This window comes from Chrysochloris asiatica, unplaced genomic scaffold (genome assembly GCF_000296735.1).
Source record: "Chrysochloris asiatica unplaced genomic scaffold, ChrAsi1.0 scaffold00428, whole genome shotgun sequence".
Classification (NCBI taxonomy): domain Eukaryota; kingdom Metazoa; phylum Chordata; class Mammalia; order Afrosoricida; family Chrysochloridae; genus Chrysochloris; species Chrysochloris asiatica.
In genome coordinates this window covers 1,262,806-1,279,651 of record NW_006408946.1, presented here as the reverse complement: position 1 = coordinate 1,279,651, position 16,846 = coordinate 1,262,806, and the positions used below count along the sequence as shown (strand labels likewise).

Below are 16,846 nucleotides of genomic sequence, written 5' to 3'. Positions count from 1 at the left end.
AGGGGAGGGGAGAAAGGACGCAGAAGATATGAGCAGGAGAGCAGGGGAGTAAACAATGAGCGGGACAGTAAAGAATGAGAGAAGTAGAGCATTAGAGTAGCCATAGAAATAATAATAATAAAGCATGTAATGAGAAGATTTTGAATTTATTATGGCCCATGACTCCGTATTCAGCCGACGCCGCACCCGCTTTCGGAAAGACCCTGGAATAAGTTTGCTGGGGCTGGCTCCCGGCACAGTAGGATGTACTTTTAGAATTGCCCTGCATTTTATAACTTTCTAGTCCTTTTCCTAATATCAAGAGACTGTATCACTTTAACCTTCTAGCATGCCTGAAGAACAAACCCATTTATCCATAATTTACTCTTTTTAAACTTCTGTAAATATGCAAAGGTAAAAAAAGATTTGATAATATGTTACTGCATATGTTTTAAGATCTTTGTGTGGCTGCTCATAGTTGTTTTATTTTTTGGTGGTAAGAAGCTTTTTCTCCATGACTCTCTGCTAAGTAGAAGAAGCAGAAGAAGTTGTGATTCAGTGTCATAATAATTAACAGAATATTTTGTCTTTCTCGCAAGACTAGTCCTTGTGTGGCACTGCAGAATAAGCACTGGACTGCTAACAACAAGGTCAGCAATTCAAACCCACCTGCCACTCCTCAGAAACTCTATAATAACTCAAGGGTACTTTACAACATCAACAAGAAGGCTGATGCACCATGACCTTACTTTTTACTTGTATTTTAAAAACACCTGAAACAAAGTCTAATATTTATGATGGGAATAAATTCTTTTTGAATACATAAACCTGAACTCACCTAAAAGACTAACATTTCTTCTTCTCTTTCAAAAGCATCAATACCCAGTTATTTCAAAGTTGTTAATTAAAGCAAGTTTGTTTGTTTTTAAACCCTTTAAGAAGAGTTATGGTCTAAGGGCAGAAAAACCTTTAAAGAAACCACAAATGTTATAAGAAATGGTCAGTAGATGGCATGTCTCTCTTTAGACCAGCTAGGCCAAGGTTGAAATGCACAAGCATTGCTGAAAAGTCCTTCCAAACTCAAGATTGTATCCTCAAATAGTTATTAAAGTTCTCACGGCATATTTCAAAAGAGCAGGGTGTTAACCTTAGCTCTTTGGCCTAATTCCAAGTCTGATAATTATATGCTGCCTATTAAAATTCCCCTTGCAGTTCTAATTTAATAAGGTGGTGTTCAGTTCCTGTCAAACAGCTCAGAGCAATGCTGCCAGCTGCAATACTTATCCCATAGAGTGTAGCGTTTCAGATGTGATTAAGTGATAATTTAAGAATTTTCCAAATAAAAGGGTTATGCATTTATTAAAATACTTTTCTCCTTATAAAGAGTATATAACTGTTGTTTTAAAAAAATGGTCAAGATTTTTGTATCTAAAAATGTTATGGTGAATTTTAGCTACGTTCTTGATAAAATAATATTTGTAGCTATTACAATACAAACATGACAAGAAAAATATTCAAGTATATCACCTTTAAATTTTACAAAGCAGAGAGAAATTAAGCTATTTACGTCTTCCTTCTCAAGATATTTAATGAAAGAACCACTGTTTCCCCATTTCTCCAATATGACTGCATCAAAATAGAGCTACAGTGAAACATCAGGCAGGTGAAGAAATGGCAAAGTGAAACCAAATAAGAGTGTACAACTATTAAATTTCAACCTTCAGCTGGCACCATATTAAAAGGCACACTGGCAACTGTACTACTTAGCAGAGAGTTAGAGTAGAAACAGGAGTATAGAAACACAATTACTCCTTAAAACTGTATAGACTATTGGAATGAGGTCCTTACATATTCTTAAGGTTTAAACATGTAAATATAAGTAGATCCTAGGCAGAACTTATTCTGAGTTAATATAAGGTATTTTTAAAAATTGCTAGTTTTTCTAGCAATTTAATGTGTTTCATTTTAACAAACTATTCAAAATTAGGTTCCATCATCTAGTACACCCAACAACACGTTCTGGAAGTCATTATATTACTAACAAGCTGAATGGAAGAAAGAAAAAAAAAAAAAGCTCCTATTAACTGTAAGTGATTTATCAATCTGCATATTCTATCTGTGAACCACAAGGTTGGCCGTTCAAATCCACCAGCTGCTCCTTGGAAACTCTATACAGGGTCGCTGTGAGTTAGAACTGACTCAACGGTACTAAAAAATAGCTACATATTCTACCTGTAAAAACTCTTATCACTGTTCAGATACTGACATATCATTTTTTTTTTTAATTACAAATACCCTATACAGAGTCACTATGAGTTGGAACCAACTAGACAGCACTTAACAACAACATAGCCATTATACGGAACCGTGGTAGTGTAGTGGAGTATGATATGGGCTGCTAACCACAAGGTCAGTTAGAATCTACCAATCGATCTGTGGAAGAAAGGTAAGGCTTTTTGCTTCATTAATGATTTACAACCCCGGAAACCCTATACAGGGTAATCAGTCAAACCAACTTGGTGACACACAAACAACCACCACCACTATAGTGACTATAGTCTACAGGAGTCCTGATGTGGTGTAATATGATAAGCACTGGACAACTAACTGCAAGGTTGGTGGTTCAAACCCACCAGTCACTCCTCAAAAACCCTATACAGGTGACTCAACAGCACTTAATAACAACAGCACAGCCACTAAAAGTTCAGTCATTCTAAGGTATGGAAAACACTTCTACCAATGGCAAAATATCAGTTTAAACAACCAGGAGCCATAAAAATTACCTTTCCTCTTGGGGTTGACAACCTAAACTTTCATTGACTTCATTACATTAGACCTAGTTGTAAAAGACAAAAGTAAGCAGTTTTTATTTTTAGTTAGTGTGTGGAGAAGACTGAAGAAAAATAAATATTTTTCTTAAAGAAAAGCAAAACTGTAAGTGTGCCTACAGTGGGGGTGGGAGGGCATCTAACAACCTTATACTTCAAATAGATAAGTTACAGAAAATGCTGCGAGCTTTGGAGTTGATTTGTTTTGTTTCCCCATTCTGTTCTGTTCTGATTTGTTTTCACAGTAAAATAATATAGCTTACAATCTAATGAAAAAAATTTAGGGCTAAATTTTTTAGAATTTAAATTTTTTTTCACCCACATTTAAAATATTACTGAAAAACATCGAGTAATATATTCATATTTCTGGACCAAAACATATCCATAGTTGAAATATCAGTTTCGTTTTAGTTCAAATTTAAGCTTTCCATTAAATAAATTAACATCAGATTAGGTTTTGTTGACAGTTTCTACTTTCAGAACATTGGGCATTTTGGATAAAATATTGTGGAATTGAACTAAGAAATGGAAATCTGTCAGGAAAAAGTTCTTAACTTCGTGTTTAGCTTCAAAAACGGTACACTGTATGTCAATACAAAGCAATCTATAAATATAATGCAACCACAATTCAAATTCCAACCTCCTTATTTAATGAGATAAGGAAACTAATCATTAGACATTCTTGACAATGTCATTGAGTCAATTCTGACATATAGCATCCCTGCATAGGGTTTCTGAAGCTGTAAATCTTTGTGGGAGCATATTATCTTACAGAGTGGTTGGTGGGCTTGAACTGCCGACACTGTGGTGTGTAGGTCAATGATTATCCTACAGAGTACCATGCTCCACAGGACTCCATTGTTGTTGTTAAATGCTGTTGAGTCAGTTCTGATCCATAGCGACCCTGTATTGGGTTTCCAAGGAGTAGCTGCTGAGCTTGGACCGCCAACTTTGCAATGCAAACCGACTTTGAGGTCCAGCGCATTAACCCAAAGCACCACAATCACAACTACAATGAGTAATCATTTCATCCCTGAAATGGCACTCATCAGAGAACAACAAATGCTAGTGATGTAGTGTAGACACTGAAACTCATACACTGCTGGAAGGTCTGCAGAATGATACAACCACTATGGAAAACCATATGTTGATTCCTTAAAAAGTTAGAAATAGAAGTACCACATGCTTCAGCAATTCTACTTCTAGGTAAATAACCTAGAGAAGTAACAGTGGTGACACAAATAGACATAAGCATACTATGTTCAGTGTATCATTACTCACAATAACAAAAAGATGGAAACAACCTAAATGTCCTCAATGGATTAATGGATAGACTGTGGTACGTATATAAAATGGAATACTATGAGTTGATAAAGAATAATGAGGAATCCATGAAACATCTCACAACATGAAAAACAAAGGCATTATACTGACCAAAATAAGTAAAACACAGTAGAAATAATGCACAAGACTATTATATAAAAAGTCAAGAATAGATTTCTATAAAGAAAGAAACATTCTTTAATAGTTACCAGGAAGGGAAAAGCACTAACTAGACAGCTGTTGTGTGTCATCGGGTCAATTTTGACTCATAGAAAACCCAGCAAAGGGATTCCAAGGCTATAAATCTTTATGGAAGCAAAATGGCTCATCATCTTTCTCCTGCAAAGCAACTGCTGGATTCAAACTGCCAACCCTCTGATTAACAGCCCAATACATAATCCATTATACCACCAGGACACCCAGCTAGATAGCAGACAAGAGTTTTAAATCTGGAAGGCAATACACATATGGGAAAATCAGCACAAGCACATGGGAAAGTGACCAAGAGAAAGGAATACACTGTGAGTTATACAAGAACAACAGACAACTATTGTAAAGCCAAGGAGCTCTGGTATCTGGTAGAGTAGTGGTTATGAATTGGGCTGCTAATCTCACGGTCAACAGTTTGAAACTACCAGCTGTTCCGTGGGAGAAAGATGAGAATTTCTGTTCCCGTAAGATTTACAGCCTCTGAAACCCTACGAAGGGTCGCTATGAGTCAGAACCAACTCCATGGTACATAAAAACAACATCTGAGATTGATCAAACATGTAATCAAGATACATTGATCATTAACAGTGACTGGAATGCAAAGGTTGGGAACAAAGAAGAAGGATCAGTAGTTGGAAAATATGGCCTTGGTGATAGAAATGATGCTGGAGATTGCATGATAGAATTCTGCAAAATCAATGATTTGTTCATTTCAAATACCTTCTTTACACACCATAAGAGATAACTATACACATGGACTTCGCCAGATGGAATACACAGAAATCAAATTGACTATATCTGTGGAAAGAGATGATGGAAAAGCTCCATATCATCAGTGAAAATAAAGGCATGGGCAGCCTGGGGAACAGACCATCAATTACTCAGATGCAAATTCAAACTGAAGCTGAAGAAAATGAAAACAAGTCCACGAGAGACAAAATGCGACCTTGAATATATCCCACCTGAATTTAGAGATCATCTGAAGAACAGATTTGATACATTAAACACTAAAGACAAAGACCAGAAGAGTTGTAGGATGACATCAAGAACATCATATACGAAGAAAGCAAAAAGTCATTAAGAACACAAGAAAAAAGGAAAAGGCTAAAATGGATGTCAGAACAGACTCTGAAACTTGTTCTCCAGTATAGATATGCTAAAGCAAATGGAAGAAAAGAGGAGGTACAAGACCTGAACAGAAAATTTCAAAGATCAGCTCGAGAAGATAAAGCCAAATATTACAATAAAATGTGCAAAGATCTGGAGGCAGAAAACTAAAAAGGAAGAACACGCTCAGCATTTCTCAAGCTGGGAGAACTGGAGAAAAAATTCAAGCTTAAAATGTCGTTATTGAGTGATTCTCTGGGCAAATTATGGAATGATGCAGAAAGCATCAAAAGAAAATGGAAGGAATACAGAGTCACTATACCAAAAGGAAATGGTTGATGTTCAATTGTTTCAAGAGTTAGCATATGATCAAGAGCCAATCATACTGAAGGAAGAAGTCCAAGATGCATTGAAGAACTGGCAAAGAACAAGACACTAGGAACTGATGGAATAAAAATTGAAATCTTTCAAGGCGGCAAAGGAGGCACTCACTCACCTATGACAAGAAACTTTGAAGACAACTATCTGGCCGACTGATTGGAAGAGATCTGTACTTGTGCCCATTCCAAAAGAGAGGTGACCCAACGGAATGCAGAAATCACTGGACACTATTTTTGATAACCCATGCGAGTAAAGTTTTACTAAAGGCAATACAGAAGCAGCTGCAAGCATACATTGACAGAGAACTTCCAAAGGTTCAAGCCAGATTCAGAAGAAGCCATGGAACAAGGGGTATCACTGTTGATGTCCTATGGATCTTGGCTGAAAGCAGAGAATATCAGAAAGATGTTTACCTGTGCTTTATTGACTACGCAAAGGCTTTCGAGCGTGTGAATCATGACTAGCTATGGACAACATTGCAAAGTATGAGTATTCCGGAACACTTAATTGTGTTTATGAGGAATCTGTACATGGACCAAGAGGCAGTTAGTTGTTCGAATAGAACATGAGGACACTGAATTGTTTAAAATTAAGAAAGGTGTGCAACAGGGTTGTATTCTCTCACCTTACTTATTCAACCTGTATGCTGAGTAAATAACCTAAGAAGCTGGGTTATATGAAGGTAAACATGGTATCAGGATTAGAGGAAGACTCATTAACAGACTGCGATATGCAGATGATACAACCTTGCTTGCTGAAAGTGAAGAGGACTTAAAACATTTACTGATGAAGATCAAAGAGCACAGCCTTCGGTATACATTGCATCTCAATGTAAAGAAAACAAAAATCCTCACCACTGGACCAATAAACAACATTCTTATCAATGGAGAAAAGATTGAAGTTGTCAAGGACTTCATTCTTCTTGGATCAACTATCAACACTCACGGAAGCAGCAGTCAAGAAATCAAACGACATATTGCATTAGGCAAATCTGCTGCACAAGATCTTTTATTAAAGGGTTGAAGAGCAAAGATGTCAGCATGAGGACTAAGGTGTGCCTGACCCAAGCCATGGTATTTTCAATAACCTCATATACATGCAAAAGCTGGACAGTGAATAAGGAAGACCATAGAAAAATTGATTCTTTTGAGTTATGATGTTGGAGGAGAATATTTAAAGTGCCATGGGCTGCCAAAAGAACCAATAGATCCGTTTTGGAAGAAGTGCACCCAAAGTGCTCCTTGGAGGCCAGGATGGCCAAACTTCATCTCTCATACTTCAGACATATTATCAGGAGGGACCAGTTGCTGGAGAAGGATATCATGTTTGGTAAGGTGGAAGGTCAAAGAAAAAGAGGAAGACCCCCAGGTAGATGGATTGTCAAAATGGCAGCATCAACTGGCTCAGGTTGGCAACAATAATGAGGTTTGCCCAGGGTTGGGCAGTGTTTCGTTCTTCTGTGCATAAGGTTGCTATGAGTTGGTAGCAACTAGATGGCACCTAACAACAACAACAACAACGGTAAAGGAGGAATCCTGATGTGGCGCTGTGGGTTAATGAACTGGACAGCAAAGTCAATTTGAGCTGCAAGGTCAGTGGGTTCAAGCTTACCTGCTGCTTCTTGGAAACCTTATGCAGGGTCACTATGGGTTAGAACCAACTCGACGGGACAAGTAAACAACAACAAGGTAAAGGAAGCAAACTAATATAGCACGATGGGATAAAGCATTGGACTACAAGGTCAGTGTGAACCAGTGTCAGCAGTTCAAATTCACCAGCTGCTCCTCAGAAACCCTATACAGGATTGCTATGAGATGGAACCAACTCAGTGCCACTTAACAACAATGGAAAAAGGCATCATGTTTGGTGAAGTGGAGGGTCAGATAAGAAAAGGAAGACCTCTAACAAGATGGAATTGACATGGCGGCAGCAGCAATAGGCTCAGGCATAACAACTATGAGGATGGCGTATGATTAGGCAGTATGTCATTCTACTGTGCCTAGGGTTGCTATGAATCAGAACCAATTCGATGGTACCTAACCACAACAAATGGTAAATGCAAATCCAGTAACATATATTATAGCCCTTGCAACATTGGTAATAACTAACAATTCGCTAGTAAATACTTAGGAAATTTGTATGCTAAAAGGAGCTCTCTTAGCGTAGTGGTTACAAATTGGGCTGCTAACCTTAAGGTCGGTAGTTCCAAACTACCAGCTGTTTCGCGGGAGAAAGATGAGGCTTTCTGCTCCCGTAAAGGTCTGCAGCCTCGGAAACCCTGTGCAGGGTCACTATGACTTGGAACCGACTCCACAGTCCTTAACAACAACAACATAGGTAAAGGAAGTTATACAGGAAGATACACCCATACATATACAGGTACCTTGTTGTTAAGTGTCATAGAGTTGATTCTGATCAGAGACCCTGTACCAGGGTTACCAAGAAGCAACTGATGGTTTGAATTTTCAACCTTGTGGTTAGCAGTCCAGTACTAATCTTACAGGGCCACACCAAGACTCCAAATACAGGTATGGTGGTCCATATTTCTAGATACATATTTATAAATATTGATGTATACTCATCACATATATAATAGTGCATATGAGGGCACAGTAATAAAAAATACTTAGAAACTGGGAATGAACCAATGAATATGAAGGTTAAGGATCATAGCCTCGCGGGACATCTACATCAGCTGGCAAAACACAGTTCATAAAAATAATGTTGTATCATCTTAGTTTGGTGAGTAGTGTATAGTCTTAAAACCTTATGAGTGGCCATCCAAGAAGCAACTATCAGTGTCTTATTGCCTGAAGCACAGGAGGAAAGAAAAATGAAAACTCAAGGAAGCAATCAGTCTAAAAGACTAATGGCCTGCATACATCAGAACCTCCTCTAATCTAAGACCAGAATAGCTAAATGGTGCCGAGCTAACACTACCGACTACTTTCTCATTATGTAAAACAAAAATTAAAGACAAAAGAAGGCCAGACATACTAGTTGGAAAGAGACTAGCAAAATCCCTGAGACTACTCCACGGCACATAACAAAAACTGCCCTGAGAAGACCTTCTAACTTAGAACTGAAGATACTCCTAGAGGCCACCTAGGAGTATCAAATAATACATGAGACTACAAAACAAACTACATGAACAATGTGCTCAACTATACCTGACCAATAGGGCAAAATTTGTCCAAACCAAAGATGAGAAACAGGAAAGGACAGGAAAAACAGATGAATAGAGTAACATTCACCTGTTATTCATCTTGCTTGGAATGTAATGAATGTTATAGATTGTATATGAACTAATGACTAGGAAAACTAATATGTTATGTAACCTTTCACCTAAAGCTTAATAAAATGTTAAAAAAATAATAAAAACAGCATATTATATAAATACTGTCTAATTCTCTTGAAGTCTATAAACTTAAAGACAATAAAAACTCTGTTTTGTTTCTATAATAAGGTACTCTGTTGTAATTCATGTCTTTAAAAAACTAAACATTTTGCATTAATCTTATAGACATTAAAATCAATTAATATGAAATTATAAATTACTTCTTTTATGTTGTTGTTAAGTACATTCGAGTTGGTTCTGACTCATAGTGACACTTTGTAGGGTTTCTTCTAAAGACTGGCTGAGCTATTACCAATTCTACTCAAATTATTCCAGAATATAGAAGAGGTGAAAAACTTCCTAATACATTTTCTAAATCAAGTATAACCCTCATACCAAAACCAGGGAAGGACATCACTAAGAAAGAAAATTATAGACCAATATCCCTTATGAAGATAGACACAAAAATTCTCAACAAAATCTTATCCAACAAAATCCAATAGCACATCAAAAAAATAATTTATTATGAACAAGTGGGAGTCGTATCAGGGATGCAAGGATAGTTCAACATTACAAAAACAATCAATGTACCCCCCATATAAATAAGAAAAAAGGAAAGAACCACATGATCCAATTGATGCAGAAAAGGCATTTGACAAAATACAACATCCATTCATGATAAAAACACTCAACAAAGAAGGAACCGAAGGGAAATTCCTCAACATAATTAAGAGCATTTATACAAAAACAACAGCCTACATTTCTCTCAATGGAGATAAACTGAAGCCTTCCCTCTGTGAACAGGAACCAGACAAGGATGCCCTTTGTCACCACTCCTATTCAATATTGTGCTGGAAGTCTTAGCCAGAGCTATATGGCATGAAAGGGAAATTAAAGACATCAAAATTGGCAAAGAGGAAATAAAACCCTCTCTATTTGCAGACGATATGATCCTATAGATAGAAAACCCCAAACACTCAGTAAAAAAAGCTATTAGACCTCACTGGAAGATTCAACAAAGTGGCAGGGTATAAAACCAACATAAAAAATCAGTTGGATTCCTCTATACTAACACTGACAGCACTGAAAAGAACTTTAGGAAAGGAATACCATTTACTATAGCTGCCAAAAGGATAAATCTAGGAATAAATTTAACCAGAGAAACAAAGGACCCATACAAAGAAAACCACAAAACACTACTACAAGAAACCAAAAGAGACTTAAAACAAAACAAAACAAAACAAGTTAGAATATGCCATGCTCCAGGATAGGAACACTTAACATTGTGAAAATGTCAATACTGCCCAAAGCAATCTACAGATATAATGCAATCAGAATCCATATTCCAACAGCATTCTTCAAAGAGATGGAAAAAACTATTACAAACTCTATACGGAAAGGAAAGAGACCTAGGAAAAGCAAAGCACTGCTTAAGAAGAATAAAGTTGGAATCCTCTCACCCCCACACGGCTACAATAGTGAAAATTTACTAGAAGGCTACCAAAACAGCTTGGTACTGGTACAATGAAATATGCATTGATTAATGGAACAGAATCGAGAAATTAACCCATCCACATACAGCCAACTAAAGGGTATATTGCATGGGGAGTAGATAGTCTCTTCAACAGATGGTGCTGGCAGAACTGGAAATTGATATGCAAAAGACTAAAACAAGACCTTTACCTCAAGCTATATACAAAATCCAACTTAGCATAGATTCAAGACCTAAATGCAAACTCGGGAATTATAAAGGCCATCAATGAAAATTCAGGGACAAATATGAGGGCTCTAATTCAGGGCATACACAGACTACCAAACATTTTGAATATTTTCACAAACCAAAGTAGACAAAATAGATGATTGGGACATACTAAAAATTAAAAACTTATGTGCATCAAAAGACTGCACCAAAAGAGTAAAAATTTTCACAGAATGGGAAAAAAATCTTTCGAAACAAATCTATAGGAAACTACAACACCTCTAAGGAACTCTGGTAATGTAGTGGGTACAAATCAGGCTGTGAACCTTATGGTCAGCAGTTCGAAACTACCAGCTGATCCATGGGAGAAAGATGAGGCTTTCTGCTCCTGTAAAGATTTACAGCCTCGGAAACCCTGTACAGGGTCACTATGAGTCAGTTCCGACTCCACGGCACATAACCACCACCACCACCAACAACCACCACAACTCTACAAGAAAAAGACAAATAACCCAATTAAAAATGGGCCCAGGACATGAACAGACATTTCACCAAGGAGGAGATCTAGGCAGCCAACAAACATATGAGAAAATGTTCACGATCATTAGCCATCAGAGAGATGCAAATCAAAACAACAATGAGATATCATCACATACCAGCAATAACAGCAAAGATCAAAAAAGTAGAGGGCAATAAATGCTGGTGAGGATGCAGCGAGACTGACCCTCCTACCTTGCTGGTAGGATTGCAAAATGGTCCAACTGCTCTGGAAAACAATATGGTGCTTCCTCAGAAAGTTGGAAATAGCAATACCTTATGATCCAGCAATTCCTCTTCTTGGCATTTATCCACAAGATATACGAGCCATAACATGAGTAGATATATGCACACCAATGTTCACAGCAGCACTATTTACAATAGCAAAAACATGGAGAAAGCCTAAGTGCCCATTAATGGAAGAATGGATAAATAAACTGTGGTACATACACACAATGGAGTATCATGCTACCTTGAAGAATAACAAGGAAGCTGCAAGCCACTGCATGGCATGGATGAACCTTGAGGGCATTATGTTGAGTGAAATTAGTTACAAAAGGAGAAATATTGCATAGGACCATTATTGTAAAAGCTTAAGAAAAAGTACTCACACTAAAAGGGGAAGAAAAAAACAATTCTTTACTGGTTACTGGGGTATAAGGGGTCACGTGAGGGGAGGGAGAGGAAGGTGAAGTACAGGGTAGAGAACAGACACAGGATAGTTTGGGTGCTGGGGGGAGGGCAATACACAAGAAGGGGGAGGAGAATGGAAGAACAAGGCTGAAGGGGAGAACAGTTAAGACAGGTTTGCATGGGCTAAGTGAGACAGAGGTAAATAATGATGTGTGCTCAACCTTGGAACAACAAGACTCTGGGATACATGGATTGAGGCATGGTTTGAATGGATGGCCAAAGTAATAAATGATGGGACCATAATTTGCGTATCTACTTGTTTGTTGTCCTGGAGCTCTGGTAGTGTAGTGGTTACGAATCAGGCTGCTAATCCTCACGGTCAGTAGTTCAAAACTACCAGCCTCAGTTTCTACATGTAAACAAATGGAAAATAATAATACCTACCATACAGAGTTGTTATGAGAATTAAATGCTAAATAAAATTAAGCTAAAACAAACAAGCGAAAGAAAAACAAAATGAACAAACAGAGAGAGATAGTGATATTAATATTGGCAAAACTAATTCACCAGTACCAATCAAACATTTCTGTGATCTTAATAATCACTTTTAAACATAAAATTTAGCTTAGCATTGAATTTTTCATTACAGTAAATGCTTATATAGAATTTTATCAATTACAATGCTATAAATTGAAGTAATTAGCATTTCTACCCTTCCATAATACCTAGTAATCATTACATGACCTGATTTCTATAAACTCCTAAAAACTCAAAGAAAGCTTGTGAAAAATTCCAGCCAAGTTTACATATAATTAGATATTTTGTTGTTGTTAAGTGCCATCGAGTCGGGTCCGACCCATAGCGACCCTGTACAGGGTTTCCGAGGGTGTAAATCCTTACAGGAGTAGAAAGCCTCATCTTTCTCCCGCGGAGCAGCTGGTAGTTTCGAACTGCTGACCTTAAGGTTCGCAGCCCGATTCGTAACCACTACGCTTAGTTGTTATTGTTAAGTGCTGTCGAGTTAGTTCCAACTGAAAACAACCCTATATAGAGTTCCAAACTTCCAAGGAGCAGCTGGTGGGTTTGAACCACCAACCTTGTGGTTCAAACCAACCTTGTAGTCCAGCACATTAACCCACAGCACCACACCAGGACTCCCAGAGCACCCATGAAATAATGTGATACAAGAGAGAAACCACTTTACTATACAATTGGACAAAGTAGTGCATGAAAACTTACCTATCTTCATCTTTGTCATACAGCTGGTAATAATCTCCACAGCCATTCCAAAAGGTATTATCTACAACTTCTTGCCTTCCCGCTGTGGCTCCATTTTCTGTTGCTGTCTGGTTATCTTCTGCTTCTATCTGTATAATTCCACCAAAAGGTGGATCCAAGAACATACAGTCATGTTCTCCATCATAATCTTCACATTTTATTAAGAGGTCATCTGAGCCGCTTTCCTCAACTTCCAAAGCCTCCTTCCACCTCTGAACATTTCTTTGTTTAGTCTCATGCCTATTAAAACCTGTTTCTTGGTCCACCTGGCTTGAACTTACCAGTTTTCTAACTTTTGGTCTTACTACCTGTTCAGGAGACCTTTCCTGGCTGTTTTCTCTATCACTACTATTTTGTTCACTACAAATATGTTCTGAAGCCCAGGTTGAATCGTCAGTTGAATTTTCTCTCTGTCTCTCCTTGATAGTATTATTTTGCTGTTTCTTTCTAACAACTTCATCTTCAGAAGAGGCGTTTTGAAATTCCTGATTCTTTTGATGGACAAACTCAGCATCGCCAGTAGAACATTTCTCTAAAGGTACTGAATCTAACTCTTCAAACACTTCTTTTATTTCACAGTTAAGAGAGGAAACTGGTGGTGAGATATCTGTGTACACCTCTACTTCCCCATTTTCCAACTCAAACACTGTATGATCCAATGCTTCCTGGTATCTACCACTTTCTACAACTTCTGTAGAACACTGAAGACGATCATTATCCTCTTCATATTTGGCATCTGGATCATAAGAGTCCGTATGAGCCACTGCATTTCCATTTTGGACACCTGAAATATTACAAGCTCCTGGAATATATTCTCCCTCACAGTGATTATGAAGCTCTACACTGCTTCCTAAGGTTTCTCGGCATTCCACACTATGAGGTACTGCAGCAAAGGATGGGCTGCTATCAATGGTTTGATTCAATGCTGTACCACAAATGGGGATTTCTGTTTCACTTTTTTTACATAAAGATTCGTTGGGTAAAGAAGAATGAACTTGATCCAATGGACTGGAACCTTCACAGAGAACAAAAGAAAAAAAATTTGTAGGGATTAATTGAGATAAAATTGATTGTAGTTAATAAGAATCACTTAACTAGAAATCATATTATATAGCAGCATATCTTGTTTTATTGTGTTTTGCAGATGTTATGCTTTTTAAATATTGAAAGTTTGTCGCACCCCTGTGTGCTGAGTAGGTTTATTGGCGTTACTTTTCTACAAGCATGTGCTCACTTCATGTCTCTGTGTCACATTTTATGATTCTCACAATATTTCAAACTTTTTCATAATGTTATTACACACTTAATAGATTATAATATAGTGCAAAAGTAACTTTCATATGCACTGGGAAACCAAAAAATTCATATGACTTGCATTATTCCATCATTCACTTCATTGCTGCCATCTGCAATCAAACCAGCAAAGATCTGTAGGTGCAAAATATCAATGATTTTCTCTGACAAGTACATCTATGCTCCCTAACCTTACTAAGTGAGCAGACTCCATTCATGCCATTTATATATTATAGCCTCTCTCATGTGTCTTTTACAGAAGGCTTTCCACCTAAATCCTAATACTGAAACCATGTAAGGAGAGACATATAAAGAGAGGACACTAAGAAGATGCACAAGGTGCATAATAAGTAGAGTCGGGGTAACCAGTCTGCCCCATCAGTGATCTTCAAGGCAACCTTCAAGTACTCATCACAAAAATACTAACAACAAGCTACAGAGCCAAGAGAAACATTACTTTTGATCTTACATTAATTCAAGAGATTATATAATTTACAAAAAGGCTTCTGCTTTAACAAAATTACTTAAACTAGTACTATCAGTGCTCTATATCTTTAAATTCCACATATGTGGATTCAACCAACCACAGATTAAAATATTCAGAGGGGAAAAAAAGCAATTAAGTTGTCAAAGCATCTCTCAAAAACTAAGAGGGAACATCAAGGGCTATTTACGTCGTATTTACATTGTTGTTGTTGCTGTTGTTAAGTGGCGTAGAGTGGGTTCTGATTCACAGAAACTCTGTATACAGTTTCTGAGGAGAGGTTGGTGAGCTCTAACTGCTGAGCCTGTGGTCGAACTGACCTTGCAGTCCAGTGCTTACCATACAGTGCCACACCAAGACTCTTATTTACATTGTAGTATAATGGTTATGAGTTGGGTTGCTAACCTCAAGGTCAGCAGTTCGAAACTACCAGCTGTTCTGCAGGAGAAAGATGAGGCTTTCTGCTCCCGTACAGATTACAGCCTCAGAAATCCTATAGTCACCATAATGAGTCAAAACCAACTCCAAGGCACATAAACAACCAACCAACAACAATAGGTATTAAAAGTAAATTGGACAATGAGTAAGAAATCCTGAAAAGCTGATGACTTTGAATTACAGTACTGGGAAAGAATACTGAATATACCATGGACTGCCAAAAGAACAAACAAATCTTTCTTGGAAGAAGTGCAGCCAGAATTCTCCTTAGAAGCAAGGATGGCAAGACTTCGTCTCACTTACTTTGGACATGTTTCCAGTCCCTGGAAAAGGACACCTATCTATCATGCTTTGTAAAATTAGAGAGGGTCAGCAAAAAAGAGGAAGATCCTCAATGACACAGATTGACACAGTAGATACAATAATGGGCTTTAAACATAGGTGATTGTGAGGCTGGTGCAACACTTAGGCAGTTTCGTTCTATTGTACAGAGGATTGCTGTGAGAATCGATTTAAAAGCACCTTAAAAACAACAACCAACAACGATGTATACAAATGGATATGCGTAAACTACATGCAAATACTGGTCATTTTATATTTGGGACTTGAACCTCTGTGGGTTTTGGTATCCAGAGAGGAATATTGGAACCAATCCCCTATGGATAAGAGAGTTACAATTCAGATTCCTATATGTAAGTGGCAGTTGAAATAACCTAGAAACATCAAGTTTGCTCAGGAAAAGACAACATTTCAGTCCAAAATGTGCAATCATACCTGAAAAATACTTTTTCAAACACTAAGTAAAATATTTTAAATGAATAACTGTTATGTAGTGTTTATTAACATAAAGTGATAAGCAAAATATAAAAGCTGTCAAACTACATTACTTAAGAGGTAAAACTAAAACAAAATAAAATCTATTTAAATGTTATATTGTTGTTGTTAAGTGCTGTCAAGTCAGTTCCTACCTACCCACAGCGACCCTGTATAGGGTTTCCGAGAAGTTGCTAGTGAGCTTGAACCACCGACCTTGCAGTTCAAGCAGCTTTGCAGTCTGGAGCATTAACTCACAGTACCACACCAGGGCTCCATTTAAATGTAATAGGCATAGAAAAATATTTAATTTGCACTTAAAAAACGGGGATCATTTTGACTGATAGACAAAGATTACTTACTGCTGAAGGATATAATAATATAATCACTGCATGGTAGTATAGTTGTATTTTCATGACTGACTATATTCTAATTTCTTCTATATTTAAATGTACATTCTTTTAATATATTTAAAATATTTTTAAAAATAAAATTTGGCAGGAAAT

The 16,846-nt window shown here is 37.3% G+C and overlaps 1 pseudogene; it reads right to left on the bottom strand.

The window, feature by feature from the left end:
• LOC102833766 overlaps positions 1-16,846 on the bottom strand; it is an 81,168-nt pseudogene that overhangs the window by 58,416 nt on the left and 5,906 nt on the right.